Genomic DNA, 16,528 nt, shown 5'->3' on the forward strand with positions numbered 1-16,528 from the left:
TATGTCACCTCAAATGTCATTATGTTAATTTGAGGGATCAAATCAGTCAACAATGGTAAATGGTAAATGGTGCATTTATATAGCGCCTTTATCCAAGGCGCTTTACAGTGATTGTGCATTACATTCACCCATTCACACACACACACACACATTCATACACAGATGGCAGAGGAAACCATGCAAGGCACCAACCTGCTCATCGGGAGCAACTATAAGGTTTCAGAGTCTTGCTCAAAGAGCCTTCAATATTAACTCTGGGGGAGCCCGGGATCGAACTGGGAACCCTTCGGGATCCCTCCGTGTTCTAAGATGGCAACTCTACCCCTGAGCCACTGCCACCCCAACAATAATGTGGGAACACAACTGACCTGACAGATATCAAAAATAGTCATATTAGTCTGCCTCCTTACCCTACAAGATCTTCCTCCACACAGCTGATTCACATTCATGATCAATGCTTATTATCGACCGCTGCAGAAGTCACTTAAAGGACCTACACCATGAATTTTCACTTTTTCTATTTTAAAACCTTTTTTTGGTGTCCCACTGGCACCTTCTATCCTCACAAAGTCCTATTTCTGACAAGTGTGTCTTTCTCTGGTTTTGGGAAGACAGAGATGAGAAGCTCTCAGAACAGTGCTGTTCTGAGAATTGACGCGTGTGACGTCACACACGTTTCTGTTTTAAAAAATAAATAAAATAAAATATATATATTTTTTTTTTCCAAAAAAAATTTTTTTTCAAAAAGTGTTTGTTGAGGGTTAAAACCTGTCTAAGACTCAATTTTGAGCATATATTTATACAAAAAATATAGTTTTAAAAGCATGGTGTAGGCCCTTTAACAAGCACCATTTAGGTGCCGGCTACACAGAGCTGGATATTTCTGAAGCTAGACATTTGCTAGTCATTTTTTTGTGCGGTTGGGGCTTGCAGCCACACGAAGCTGGATATTTTGTCCGCGAAGCTGGATATTTTTGAAACCGGGTAAATAAGTGGAGACATTGAAAAATATCTGATTCACCGGATCTGTGTAGACATGGAACCCGGATATCTCTGAAGACTTTACTGTGTGTGTGCTTGTCCCCCTAGTGGAGGTCATGTGGACCTAGATATTTTTCTATGTGGATATCTGAAAAAACAGGATATATGAAATATCCAGCTCCGTCTGACCTAGGCCTTAATCCCCATGCAGAGAGATTCGGGTGTCACAACAGCAACAGCAGCCAGGAGTTAAGGTGGTTGCACACTGCTGCGTTTTTCGTTGCGAAATGCGTTTTTCAGGGCAAGGAGAGAGAGAGAGATAGAGAGAGCAAGGGACCGAGTGGTGCGCGAAACGGGCGGCAGTGTGTAAACGTGATTGACATATAATGTGAGGTTGATTTTTTTATTTGCGTGCTCCGAAATTCACTCAAATATTCGGCCCAAAAAACGCAGCAGTGTGCAACCAGCTTTAGGCTAAGGCTCTGAGCAAGTTTCCAGAGCCATTGATCATTACTTTGAATCAGTTGTGTGGAGAGAGAAGAGTTCTTGTAGGGTAAGTAGGCAGACTATATGACCCTTTCTGATTTCTGTCAGGTTGTGTGCCGGTATTATTATTGACTGACTGACAAGGATCACTCAATGATTGGATGACTGTGACAACAGGAAGTGATGCCCATAATTCATGCAAGGCGTCATGGGACACTGGAAACTCGTGGATAGACTGTTAGACCCGGGCTATGGATATTTTTCTAAACAGATATTTTAGTTTTTATCCATATCTGCCGGAAATGCTGTATCCGTGTGGCTGAGTCGCTGAGAGGCCTAAACGTACAGAAAAATTGAGCATTTAGGAAAAGATCCATATAAGTGTAGCCCGGGTGTACATTTTGTTTTGGTTCAATGTCAAACAGAAAAATCCTTCAATAAGCTGCAATCTGTGTGTTTCGTCTCCTCAACGGGTTTCGAACCCGTGTGGTCTCCCTTCGTCGTCAAAACGCAATCCAAAATGTATATAAGTAATCGTTTTATTGTATTAATACAATGGTTAAAATACAGTTGTATTCAGTCAAATAAGTCCCGGATTGCAGCTTTTAATTTAATTTAAGCCGTGGAGCATACAAATGGACCCTAGCTGAATGATTGATAGTTAGGGAACCAAATGGACCCTTTTGGGGTCTGTAACTCTCAGAGTTAAATAAACACCCACAACCTTAGGCTTGTCTGGTGTATAGTTTATATTTGTGTCTGTCAGAGGTATATAAGTAGCGTAATACTGGAGGCTTTCACCTGAGTAACCGCTGGTTCTCAAGAGGTCTATGCTTATACAGGAATGCAATACCAGGCATTACAGGCCTTTGCAAGTTGAGCCTGCACCCAGAGGTGGAAGACTTACTCAAATGTGTTGTACTTGAGTAAAAATATCAACACCACAATGTAGAAATACTCTGTTACAGATAGCCTAAAAGTTTAAAGTAAAAAAGTATTGGCATCAAAATATACTTAAAGTAAAAGTTTATCACATCTTTTGAAAATAGCAGATCTACAAGCAAACCCAAGTATACATACAAGTATACAGTATATAGAGCTGATTTATATTTTCAAAATCTTTGCCTCTAGCCTCTTATTTTCATTGCCCGTTGCCTCTTATTTAACAGCTTTTATAGTATAGTTTGTTGATAACTTTTGATGCAGTATTGGTCTCTTTTTTCCCCCATTTAATTTATTTTCTCTCTTTTTTTGTATTAAAAAGGTAAATAGTCATCTGAGGACCCCCCCCACCCCCCCACACACACACCAAATCATGTGGGGACCCGACCGGCAGGTTGAGAACCACTGCCTTACAGTGCACTAGTCTGCAACATATGAAGCAAGAATTGAATGCACACACTGTGACCTTATTTTTTCCCCCCTTCCTTCTAATAATCCAATAACCGCTGGTAGTTCATCATATCAGTGGATGGATGATTAAAGGGACCATCATAGAATGGTGTGTGTGGTTTATGATTCATAATATCCAAACCCTGGAGAGTTGTTCAACCAAGGTGTTTTATTTTTTCCTTGAAAGGAGTGCCAGGGCTGTTGACCTTTGTCAACGCGTTGCTCAACGGCGAAATGACACAGTAGAAAAATTGTGCAAGGAGATTACGTTAAATACAAATGACATTGATGGGGGGAAAAAAACAACACAGCGCAATACCCAGAGAGCACTTCTCCCCCCCCTTTCCTCTTTCTTAGAATGTTGCTATTTGCTTTGCAGTTGCACAATTTCTGTTCAACCATTGGCTCTCGAAGGCTCTCTCTCTCTCTCTCTCTCTCATTTGCACACGCACGCACGCACGCACACACACACACACACACACACACACACACACACACACACACACACACACACACACACACACACACACACACACACACACACACACACACACACACACACACACACACACACACACACACACACACACACACAGTTTGGGAAAGCCGGGACGAGCCAATTAGCAGTTCTCCCACCTCGTTTCGCCTCTCATTCCATTTTTTAACACAGCCTCAAACGAGAAAACACCCTGTTTTACGGCACCAAACCCTCTCAAACACCTTCAGTGTTTCTTTTATTAGTTCTGTAACTCACGCAGACTTTCGCTTTCACAAGAGGCCCCTGGTCATTGACCCTGAAGGGGGAAAAAAAAGCTTATGAAATTGTATTATAGTTAAAAAGGAAAAAAAGAAGAAAGAAAAGAAAAGCATGTATCCTAAACTGTGGTTGTGTCTTACATCATGGTAATGTACTCCATAAGATAAGCTGGTTTATCCTACGATAAGATTGTTATTTGTACTGAAATATGTAACCGTGGCTATCTGGAGTAGATTAGCGAGATTAAGTTGCTCTTGGTAGGTGGTCCGTATACCGTGCTTTCATTTTTCTGAAGTGTTGGAGCTGATCTTGACTGCTGTTTCCTGGGTGGAGGAGGGAGGGAGAGTGTTGTCTCCACCTAGGAGCTCTGGTGATGCTTGGTGAGACATGAGAACAGGTGAGGCCTGTTTCATGGAGGACAGTGACAAAGTTGGAAGCATAATATAAGTCCGTTTGACCCACAGGACGTACATCGGCCCCAGGGGTGTAGTTGCCTGGATTATTCATGAAGCTTTCCCGGAAGAGAAAGATCCCATGATTGTCCGCTAGTTGCACTGTTTTCCCCCCGCGAGGTACGAAAAAAAATGTTTCTCCACTGGACCCCATTCATTTTCCTCTTTGATTTTCTAACCTTAATAAACATCGTCATAAATACTTTATGGTTCATGTCGCTAGTGAAAAACTGCCTTTCAATTACCATGATATGCGTTTTGTGCAAATATGGTCCCATTTATGTTAAAATTGATGATAAAGTTGCGGGGGGCGTGGCCAACTAAACTGATACCAGCCGGCAGTGTTCTTCTTCGTGTGCTGTATTTCAGGAGGCTCCGACCACATTCTCCCATGTATCCCTGCGGTCGCACGTGACCGTTGGCAGCCAATAGCATTCCTTATGATTCCTGGGGTACCATTCAAACAATGATGGCGACACCCATACAAGGGACAAAAAACGTCATTTTCACCGCATAGAAACCAATGGCTTCGCGTCGTCCATATTTTTTTTTACAGTCTATGGTCGGCCCTCTTGAATGTTAGTGAATATATGAGAATGTACAATACTGTGTTGATTTGACACTGGATTAAAACATTGACCATGTAACCATACTGGTTACCTGGTTTCAAAGAAGGCTTATTTGCCTTTTCTTTATTAGGTCCAAAGCATTATAGGGATATTAGAGATGGGATGGCTTCCATCCAGTGGCAGATCCTAAGGCCTTGGCATTTCTGTGGTAGTAAAAATAAATAAATAAATTCAGGGGCGTAACTACCGCTGACACAGCCGACGCATGCGCATTAGGCAGGGGCACACACAAGTCGGAGGAGAAAAAAAAATCTAATATGTATACAGACGGAGCCGCTGTTCTATCCAGTGTGACAGTGAGTGTCTAATGCTTCTATTTCCTGTAGTAGGCTGCTATCATTTCAAAATAAAACATGTGGTGAATGATCACATTACAAATATCCAATACAATGACTCTTGCTTTGAAATGCCCACTGGTATGACAGGAAGCAGCTTCCTGGAAGCTCTATAGGGCCCCTTAGTGCTGCTGACGGAACACAGGCTGAAGAGAGTAGACGTTCTGACACTCGGGCATTATGGAATATAAAGTTTCAACACAAGACTTTGGGTCAACAGTTAATATTTACCATGCTCTCTGAAAACAAGACAATGTGGAATATAACTAGAAATACTGTTCCTTCGAAACAGTGTGGGCTCGCTTCCACCCAAAAAATAATAGTAAAAGGTGTCAAGGTCCCAGGCAATGCTCTCTTTCATTTTACTGACGGGCCCAGTCCGGCCTGTTTGAAGTGGAGCGGTGAATCTGAGCAGCTATACCCTGTGTGTATGTACTGTACTGTACTGTAGTACTGTAGTACTGTACTGTACTGTACTGTACTGTACTGTACTGTACCTTACTGTACTGTACCTTACTGTGCTGTACTGTACCTTACTGTGCTGTACTGTACCCTACCTTACTGTACTTTACCTTACTGTACTGTACCTTACTGTGCTGTACAGTACTTTACCTTACTGTACCTTACTGTACTGTACTTTGCTGTACTCTACTGTACCTTACTGTACTGTACTTGACTGTACACTACTGTACCTTACTGTACTGTACCTTACTGTACTGTACTCTACTGTACTTTACAGTACCTTACTGTACTGTACCTTACTGTACTGTACTGTAATCTACTGCACTTTACTGTACTTTACTGTACACTACTGTACCTTACTGTACTGTACTTTACTGTACCTTACTGTACTGTACTTTACTGTACTCTGTTGTACCTTACTGTACTGTACTCTGCTGTACCGTACTGTATTGTACTTTACTGTACCTTACTGTACTGTACTTGAATGTACTCTACTGTACCTTACTATACCTTACTGTACTGTACTTTAATGTACTCTACTGTATCTTACTGTACTGTACTTTAATGTACTCTACTGTACCTTAATGTACTGTACTTTAATGTACTCTACTGTACCTTACTATACCTTACTGTACTGTACTCTACTGTACCTGACTACCTTACTGTACCTTACTGTACTGTACTTTTATGTAATCTACTGTACTCTACTGTACCTGACTGTACCTTATTGTACTGTACTCTACTGTACCTGACTGTACCTTATTGTACTGTACTTTGCTGTACTCTACTGTACCTTGCTGTACTGTACTCTACTGTACATTACTGTACACTACTGTATTGTACCTTACTGTACTGTACCTTACTGTACTTTACTGTACTCTACTGTACCTAACTGTACTGTACTGTACATATTCTATGCCCCCCCCCCCCCCCCCCCCCTACAACCAACAACAACCAACACAATGGCTGACTGTCCCCTCGGGCCACTGGGACCTACAGTAAAATCCTTCAATTCTATAGCCTGAAGGGACAGTCCGCCATTCCACTGGTTGCCGCCGGTTGCCAGGGTCATATCACAACCAATCAGGATCCTAAAACTTTCTTCTTTTCTAGGTTAAATTTCTCTAAAACTACAAAACATTTCAAAATGAAAAATACAAGCACACGTGTCCACAGTAAGCTGAACACATAACCGTTTGAATAGTGTTGAAAGGTGTAAGTGTGTAGGAGGTGAATCGCGCCAAAGTTTTGAGGAGATACTGACTGACTGACTGACTATAAATAATGAAGATAACATACGTGTGCTCGCCTTCCAGGCGAGCCCACAATAATGGATTAGATTGGTATCCCGACCTGGGAATGTATTTTCGCTTTACTGTAGGGCTGGAGAGAGCCCTGTTTCTGAGCAAACACTCTATACTGGCCCTAGCAATGATATAGGAATGTAGAGCTACAGTATTTAACACTTCTTTTAAAGGACAACTTTGTTTTTTTACAACAAGGGTATATATTTTAGATTGCAATACCAACTAGAAATACTGTTCCTTCGAAACAGTGTGGGCTCGATTCCAACCCAACAAATAGGATACTTTAAGGTACTGTAAGGTACAGTACCCTACAGTATTGTACTGTACTGTACTGTACTGTACTGTACTGTACTCTACTGTACTGTACCTTACTGTACTTTACTGTACCTTACTGTACTGTACTCTACCTTACTGTACTATACTATACTGTACTCTACTGTACCGTACTGTACCTTACTGTACTGTACTCTACTGTACCTTACTATACTGTACTTTACTGTACTCTACTGTACTTTACTGTACTCTACTGTACTTTACTGTACTCCACTGTACCTTACTGTACTTTATTCTACTTTACTGTACTTTATTGTACTTTACTGTACTCTACTGTACTTTAATGTACTCTACTGTACTTTACTGTATTCTACTGTACCTTACTGTATTGTTTTGTACTTTACTGTACCTTACTGTACTTTACTGTACTCTACTGTAACTTACTGTACTTTACTGTACTCTACTGTACTGTACCTTACTGTACTTTACTGTACTCTACTGTACCCTACTGTACTGTACCTTACTGTACTGTACTTTACTGTACTCTACTGTACCTTACTGTAGTGTACCTTACTGTACTATACTATACTGTACTCTACTGTACCGTACTGTACCTTACTGTACTGTACTCTACTGTACCTTACTATACTGTACTTTACTGTACTCTACTGTAATTTACGTTACTCTACTGTACTTTACTGTACTCCACTGTACCTTACTGTACTTTATTGTACTTTACTGTACTTTATTGTACTTTACTGTACCTTACTGTACTTTACTGTACTCTACTGAACCTAACTGTACTTTTACTGTACTCTACTGAACCTTACTGTACATATTCTATGTGTTCTAGAGGTGTATATTGAGTGCATATACTGTAGGTTAACAATCCCAGATCACATCTGTCCTCCACTATGTCTATAACCAAGGCGTTCTTCTATGTGGCCACTCCAGACTGAGGAGTGGAGCATGACTTTTATTGTGTTTGTGGATCTGATTTGAAAATGCATCGGTTGTGATATCTCCCTGAAAACCAACAACAACCACTAATACAGCTGATTGTCCCTGCAGGTTCTAGGATATATACTGTAAATCCCATTGCCCGGGATCCTAAAACCTTATTCTTTTTAAGAACAATTTCTAAAACACTACAAAACATGTCTCAAAGACAAATACAAGCAAACGTCTTCACAGTAACACAGTAACAGTTGTTTGTGTGTGTGTGTGTGTGTGTGTGTGTGTGTGTGTGTGTGTGTGTGTGTGTGTGTGTGTGTGTGTGCGTGCGTGCGTGCGTGCGTGCGTGCGTGCGTGCGTGCGTGCGTGTGCACATTGTAGATCAACTTCATAGCAGTATTAAGTGGTCCATCTATGTTTTTTATTAATAATAAAATCTGCAAAGTAACAAGTAACTGAGGCTGTCAAATGCTGTATTTATAGTAGAGTATATGTAACAAAAATGGAAAGTAGAGTAAAAGTACCTCAAAATTGTACTGTAGGTACAAGTACTTGTATATACTTGAGTAAATGTACTTAGTTACTTTGCAGCACCACAGAACAGCCAATGACAGACAGGCCTTTAATCACAGCTGTCTCAATCAGTAGAGTGGAGAGGGACATTTATAGATATTTGTAGTTTTAACTCAGAATATATACATCACAAAGCTTAGATATTTGGATCAAATCAGAGAGCAGACCTGTGTGAACGCAATGATATAGATAGCATATCTGAAGTGTGAACACTGCAGCCACAGCGCCTTAACATAAACATGGGTCTATTATCCTTCTCTCCACTCTGTCCCCACTCACTAAACCCATTGGAAATGCATTGGGTGCTTAAAGTTAAACATTTTATTTTTTTATATTTATACTACAAAACATTTCAAAACCAAAAATACAAGCACACGTGTCCTCAGTAAGCTGAACACATAAAAATTTGAATGGTGTTGAAAGGTGTAAGCGTTTAAGAGATGAAGCGCGCCAAAATATTGAGGAGATACTGACTAGTATATAAATAAATAATGAAGATAACATACGTGTGCTCGCCTTCCAGGCGAGCCCACAATAAACTGTGTGCTGTCACTAGGCCTAGTTGTCTTAATGGATGATATTTATAATGCTGTTTTGTGGAGGTGTTGTTGTTGTTGTTGTTGTTGAGGCGCACTTGGTGAAAATCTCGCATCGGGGCACGCCGGGGGCTAGTTCCGCTACTGAATAAATTACACCCAATGTGAATTTAACATTGCCGTTTATGAGTTGATTTCATTAAGCGTCCAAACGAAGGTTTGCCAATGCTAAGCTATGTGGTACAGACATACGGACGGACATGTGCAGGGACGGACATACACACAAAGCCAGATGTAGGAGCGGTTAGCCCCATTCAAAAAGAAGGGGATTCACTAAGCCTGGCTCCAGCCCCTGAATCACTAGCCTCGCATTAAGGGTCTGGTGACGCTGTAGAAAGGCAGGGTTTTCTCGGTTGAAAATCAAACAGGCCCAATCCAGATAGGGTTAATCCAGTATGAACCAATCGCCAAAGAGTCCCACTTTGGCCACACCCCCCATTCAGAAAACGGCTGCACCGAGAGGCCTTTCAGACTGAAATATCGAATGAAAGGAAATGAAAATTCCGTCTGAATGTCAGGTTAAAATTCACTGAAGAACAGTGATGGAAAAAGTACTCAAATGTTTTACTTAAGTAAAAGTATCAATACTGCAAAGTAGAAATTCTCGGTTACAATTAAAAGTCTGGAATTAAAAATGTACTCAAGTAAAAATACAAAAGTATTGGTATCAAAATGCACTTAAAGTACCAAAAGTAGAAAGTGCTCATTATGCAAAATGTCCCTTTTCACAAGTTTTCAAGTGTATAAAATGTATTAAAATCTTTTGAAAAATAGCAGATCTACAAGCTCACACTGTGTCGCACTGACCGCCTTGTCCAGACGAGACCGTGGGCATGTCGCCATACTTTCGCTCTCCCCAGTCCCCACTGTTGCTGTCCCTCAGTTTTTAGGCCTCCTCTGATGACCTTTGAAATGTCAAGGTCACCGTGAGCTCACAAAACACTTTCATTAAATTCCTCCAGCGTCTTCGTTTACTACATACTACTACAGTATACTACATGACAGACATGGATGTAAAAGGCAACTGGTTGGCAGATGCGTACAACCACAATGTGGTATTTGTACTTACACAATGAAACAGTAATGTTATACTCTGTGTTAACGCCGGAGATGAACTGGCACTTTAATCCTAGCCTTCGGTGGTTCGTTCAGGATTGAGATCACGTATCTACTGTATCTCTCGCTCCGCGCTAACTTTCTAGTTCTTCCTGTCGCTCTACCAAAGCATTGGCTTTAGCATCCATCCACAGGGGTGTCACACCAAATTCTGGGCCCTGGGTACAAGGATTCACTATGGGCCCCCCATGAATGTTCTTCATAGGGGAGGGGGATTAACCCATTTAGACTGGGAACGCATTATTACGCATTATTTTGTGTTTTAACTATTGAAAAATAGCAGATATACAAGCTCACAGCGCGGCACCGAGTGCCGTGCTGCTGCTATTTTTGAATATTATCTATATATATTTTTTTTTGGAAAAACCTATGTTTCTATGTCAGTGGTACTCAAACCTTTTCATGTGAAAGACCCCCAAAATGATATGTATTTGGCCACGGACCCCCATCTCAAAATATTTAGTTCCAGGGACCCCCCAGAAGCAAAATTTGAGTAACAAATGTTCGCTTAAAAAATACATTCAAAGGTTTGCACACATTTTCACGAATGGCTTTGAAAATTCACGAATTTAGATCTACAAGCTCACAGCACGGCACTTGGGTGCAGCGCTGTGAGCTTGTATATCTGCTATTTTTCAATAGCTAGAGTATAAAATAATTAAAGCCCCTCCACCGTGGGCCCTAGTAACTCAGTCCCACTCCCCCCCCCCCCCCCCCCCCCCCCCCCTTGTGACGCCCCTGCATCCATCTAACCCTGGGTCTTGCCCTGTCCTTGGCAGAGCTCTGGTTGTTCCCTTCCCCAGGGAACCAGCCATATGCGAGTGCCAGCTTCAGTCCCCTGAGTGAGGTCAAGCCTAATGAGACATGTGAGCGGCCAGCGGTTTGTCACCCGCAGGGTGGCACTAATTGACTTCAAGCCACACCGGGTGGCAGCCTTCGGGGACGCGGTGGACATGGCTACAGAGATACAGAGGACAAAGCTAACTTGACAGGATTTCAGCGGGTAATTCTTTGTAAACCAGTAGTTCTCCTCAAACCGCTGTCCTTCATTGTAGCTGTATTTCGTAGAATACGATAATAATTCGATGTCAGGTGATTGTCCCCGGTAGAATACATAGAAACACCCACGGCATAGTTTGGGACCCCCAGTTTGATATTATGCATTAGGGCGTAATATCCCTCACAGACCCCACGTTGAGAACCTGTGCCGTAGAGAAGTGTGTCGTAGAAAAATGAGTTAATATAACATCAGTTTAAACCTAAATCAACGATTTGAATATAGCCAATCAACAAGTAATTTAAGTAATTTTAAAAATAATCTTCAACAAAATGTGAATATTTTAGACACAAATCTTTTATGGGGTCCCTGGCACAAAATAATTTCAGATGGGGGGTCCTTGACATGAAATAGTTTGAGAACCAGTGTCGCAGAGCATTTCAGGTTCGTTTGGAAGTCAGACGTGAGCAATGTTATCATTCGCCTGCTTTACGTTTTTTAAACCTCTTACCACTAAGAGACCTCTGGATTGCAGAAAGCCCTTATATACCAGCCGTATGCTAACCCGGCCTTGTTGGTAAGCCTTCAAATGACCCTTGCATACCACATACCGCCTGCTTGGATTCCGGTCGGGGCCGTGTGAGGACACAATGCGATGTGTGGGGAAGCGTCAGCATAAATAAACAGGGGTTAATGTGCAGTTTGATGAGGCGAGGAGACGCTCGCTTGCCCCGCTGACAGCAGAGAAGCTGTGTGTGTGTGTGTGTGTGTGTGTGTGTGTGTGTGTGTGTGTGTGTGTGTGTGTGTGAGTGAGTGAGTGAGTGAGTGAGTGAGTGAGTGAGTGAGAGAGAGAGAGAGAGAGAGAGAGAGAGAGAGAGAGAGAGAGAGAGAGAGAGAGAGAGAGAGAGAGAGAGAGAGAGAGAGAGAGAGAGAGAGTGTGTGTGTGTGTGTGTGTGTGTGTGTGTGTGTGTGTGTGTGTGTGACTATACTTGTGAGAGCCAAATTTCCCCATGCACAAGTCGGCCTATATATCGGTCGTTGTCAGGTGGAAACCTTGTATGTCCACTCCAAAGCCTTCTTTTTTAGTTTGTTATTATTTTTTAAATTATTTAAAATAGTGAAAATAGCCGATCTGCAAGCACATAATACATCTAATTTTTGACAGCTGCTGAAAGTTGGAGTCCCATTAACTTTACTATACAGAAAAAAATAATAATCTGCTTTATGTAGCATGTGAAGGGTCGAACTAGGGTCCAAAATTCCCCTAGGGAAATTGAATCTCAAACTTTGTTAGATGTGTTAGTAGACACCTTGACAAACACAGTTTTGGTAAGGAATTTATTCCCAGATTTGACATTATTCGGATAATATTCCCAGACTAGTTTCACCTGATTTATACTTAGTTTCAAGTCAGAAATAGCTATAAGTGCACCAGAAATAGCTACAGTAAATCATCTGTTCTCGGCTTTAGGGTTGGACAAAAATGTTGCAATCATAAAATTACCGTTGTAAAATGTTTATTTCCTCACAAGTATAGTAGCCTAATGCGAACATGTATGTGTGTTTGACTGTGTGTGTGTGTGTGTGTGTGTGTGTGTGTGTGTGTGTGTGTGTGTGCATCTGTCTGTGACTGTGTGTGTGCGCGTTTGTGTCTGTGTGACTCTGTGTGTGTGTGTGTGTGTGTGTGTGTGTGTGTGTGTGTGCGTAAGTGCGTGTGTGTCTGTGTGTGAGTGTGTGTGTGCGTGCGTGCGCGCGCAATCAATGGACTCTGTTAATTACAACGGCTCACACATGATGCTCCATGGCAACTGCTCTCACGTTTTCCAAAACAAAGGCCCTGGAGAGGCGTTTGGAGTATGCATGGCAGCTCGGTGACATGGGGTAGCGCACGGCTTGACGTGCTAGGGGCAATTAGGGCCTGTTTATGTTCCTGAGGACAGACACGCAGGGTCGTTCGCTGTCATTTTTTTTTGGAAGGGCAGCAGCAGCAGGCGCAGCCAGGAACGAGTGCCATGCTTTTTTTTTCAAGAGGTTTGTCGTGACCCAGGGTAAGTCTGTCTGTCCGTCCGTCCGTCCACCCGCGCGAACAGAGGACGAAGAGGACAGCTTATTGACCATTAATGAAATGTCACCCCAGTTCCCACCCGGTTTCAATGCAAATTTCAAACATGGCCACCTGGTGAATATGGTCAATCACAGGGATTCCCAAGCAATGGTTTGGGGCAGAGTCACGCAACCATTTATATGGGTCGTGAGTACATCTCCGTTTCATATTGTTTTTAACAAGAAATGACACAGTCCTTTTATACCAGCTTGCGCCTTGTGGACCAGCCTTGTGGAGCAGTTTAGTGACCTTGTGGGATCCACTGTAGCCGGGGACCCAGTCACCAAAATGGGAGGGGACATGTGATTTTCTGCCGTACTTTTTATTTCTGTTTTATCTATTAGTTTGGTCATTAAGGTCCACAGAATGAGAGGCCTGCTCTGCTGGAAACATCGCGAAAAAAAGTTATGGCCATTTGTATATTCACTGTGCTATTGACTCCACTAGAAATATTTAAAAAAGGAAAAAAAGTCTGCTTTAATTAGTATGTGAGGGGTCAAACTGGGGGGTTTTCATGATCCTGAATCCATTGCAAGCATTTGTTTTGCATGAAAAACATTCCTTGGGCTAGATTTTGGCCCCCCAAAACTGTGAAAAGTGATGAGTCATCACCTTTTTTCCACTTCTCACAGTTTTGGGCTGCTGAAAGTTAACCCAAGGAATGTTTTTCATGCAAAACAAATGCTTGAAATGGATTCAGAATCATGAAGAACCCCTAGTTTGACCCCTCACATGTTACTTAAAGCACATTTATTTTATTTTTAAAATATTTCTAGTGGAGTCAATGGGACAGTGAATATACAAATGGCCATAACTTTTTTTCGCGACGTTTCCGGCAGAGCAGGCCCCTCATTCTGTGGACCTTAATGACCAAACTAATGGATAAAACAGAAATAAAAAGTACGGCAGAAAATCACATGTTCAACCCTATTCCTTGAGCTTTTGGGCTTGTGGGTCCCCGGCTACTGGGGACTGAATTCCATCTTACAGCAGATCTTCAAGCTCACAACGGGTCATTTACTGTGAACTAGGACGTAAGGTGATTATATTGTATTTTTACGTTTGGGTTAGGTTTACGACCTCCTCTTTTGGGTCTCGAGCTAAAACATTTGGTAATCACTGGCTTATCATCTCTCCTGTCGGGCCAGAGTAAAAGACGCTCGCATAAGTCTTTTGTCTGAGCCGCGCTCTGCAAGCAGCATAAACAATCTGGAGTGAAAACCTTGAGGAATCTCACCCATCAAACCCTAGCCTTCACACCATATAAGTCCATTTTAGGTTTTTCAGACGAGGGATGCCTCTTTTGTCTAAACACAGAATTTAAGGCAGTGCGCAGTACTGTGCGTTTGTGTCTCTTGACAGCGTAGGCTGTGTACTTTCTGCGTGATGTATCACGTTTGAAATCGACTCCAAACAATAAGGAGCGCGCTATATGCGGCTGAAGGTTCACCAGCTGTTAATTTTTATTTTATCTAAACGGGTAGTGGATGGTTATAAATCTGTCCTTCCACACGCATTCTGCAGATGCAGCAGATGTTCTATTAGTCTGTAAAGACACCAGCGACCTGAACAGGCTGGTCAGGAAAGCTTCCTCGTTGGGGCCATCTACCCTGGACTGGGTGGAGGCATAGCCGTTGGAACTATAGGTGCTGCAGGTGCTCCAGCACCCTAGTGGTCTGGAAGGGAGGTTTTCATTTTTTATTTAAAAAAGAAAAGAACAAATCAAACATTAAAAAACGTTGCCTATTGTTGTTGTTGTTGTTTATTTATTCATTTATATAGGCCTATATATTTTTTGTGGGGGGTGGCGGATTTAGAGCTATATGCATATTTACAAATGATATAGCCTACTACTATAATATGTTTCAGATCATCGCCTTGGCATAGCCTACATCTATGCTTATCTGGGGGTATTTGTCCAGTCCTATGTTATGTTAGGCTATTTGATATGCTACATCGCAAGACGATTCTGCAATTTGGCCTATTCATATTTTTTAAAACCCGAATTAAACCCATTATAAAATTGATTAGAAACCGATTAAAAACCAACATTTTTCGCGGGCGCTCGCGCACGCAGGAGGTGTCCCTGTGGACCAGCACCTGCAGCTGTAAATGAGTTCCCATGGCCCTGGGTGGAGGCGAGGGAGAAGGTGCGTATGGCGAGGAAGCTGGACATTATGATGGACACACCCTCTCTCTCCACATGGAGATTATGGGGGGTTTTTAGCAGGAGTGGATTAAATCACACATTATTCTTTTGTGCTGTTATCTATGAAGATGTATAATGAAACACACAATGGTCTGCTCTGCTCTTTCAATAGACTAATTAGCTCTGAAGTAAGGACACCATTTGACAAGTGGGGGTGCACTGGTCGTGGTCGCTTGCTTCACACGACACCACGGCGGTCCGCCAGTTCTTTGGGGCAGGATCATCTGATGTGCACGCTAGAAAGCATTCCCCTCAAATCTAATTCATGAGCACCCAAATGGATACTTTGCATAACAAGTCTACAGGCGAGTGTGCAAATGTATCCTCAATCTCAGTCCTCACGTCACATACACGGTATATGTAAGCAACACGGCAAGTTAAAGACGACACCCATAAACCTAAGTAAAATAAATCACACATCAAAGTGCAATGCGGCATGCGCGTGACGTCATTAAAATAGCGTTCCTTCATAGAAACAATAAATCACCATTACAACCCTGCTGACATGGTTACTGTGAGTACGCTTATTATCTTTTTGTCCTGCATTATGCAGGACAAAAAATGGTGTGTGATATTTGATTGATTATTGACAATAGCTGGGAGGGAATTCGTAAACATTGGGCACTTGGTTTTGATACTTTGGATTTTCCAATTTTTTTAGTATGTTATTTAGCATACCCAATAGTAACAGAATCCAGTGAAAAAACTCAGTTATTTGGGGTCTCAACCATATACGGACATATCTAATATTGGATCCACTAGGCTAGGGGTGAGACCAACTTTTGTATAATCATACCTAACACCAGACCAAAAAATCTAAAACTAGTCACCAAGTGCCCGATGTTGATGATTTTTGACGGATTCCCTCAGCTACAGTGTTTCTTTGGTTTCAATTGAACCGCAGC

Source organism: Nannobrachium achirus (genome assembly GCF_963921795.1).
Source record: "Nannobrachium achirus genome assembly, chromosome: 10".
Taxonomy (NCBI): domain Eukaryota; kingdom Metazoa; phylum Chordata; class Actinopteri; order Myctophiformes; family Myctophidae; genus Nannobrachium; species Nannobrachium achirus.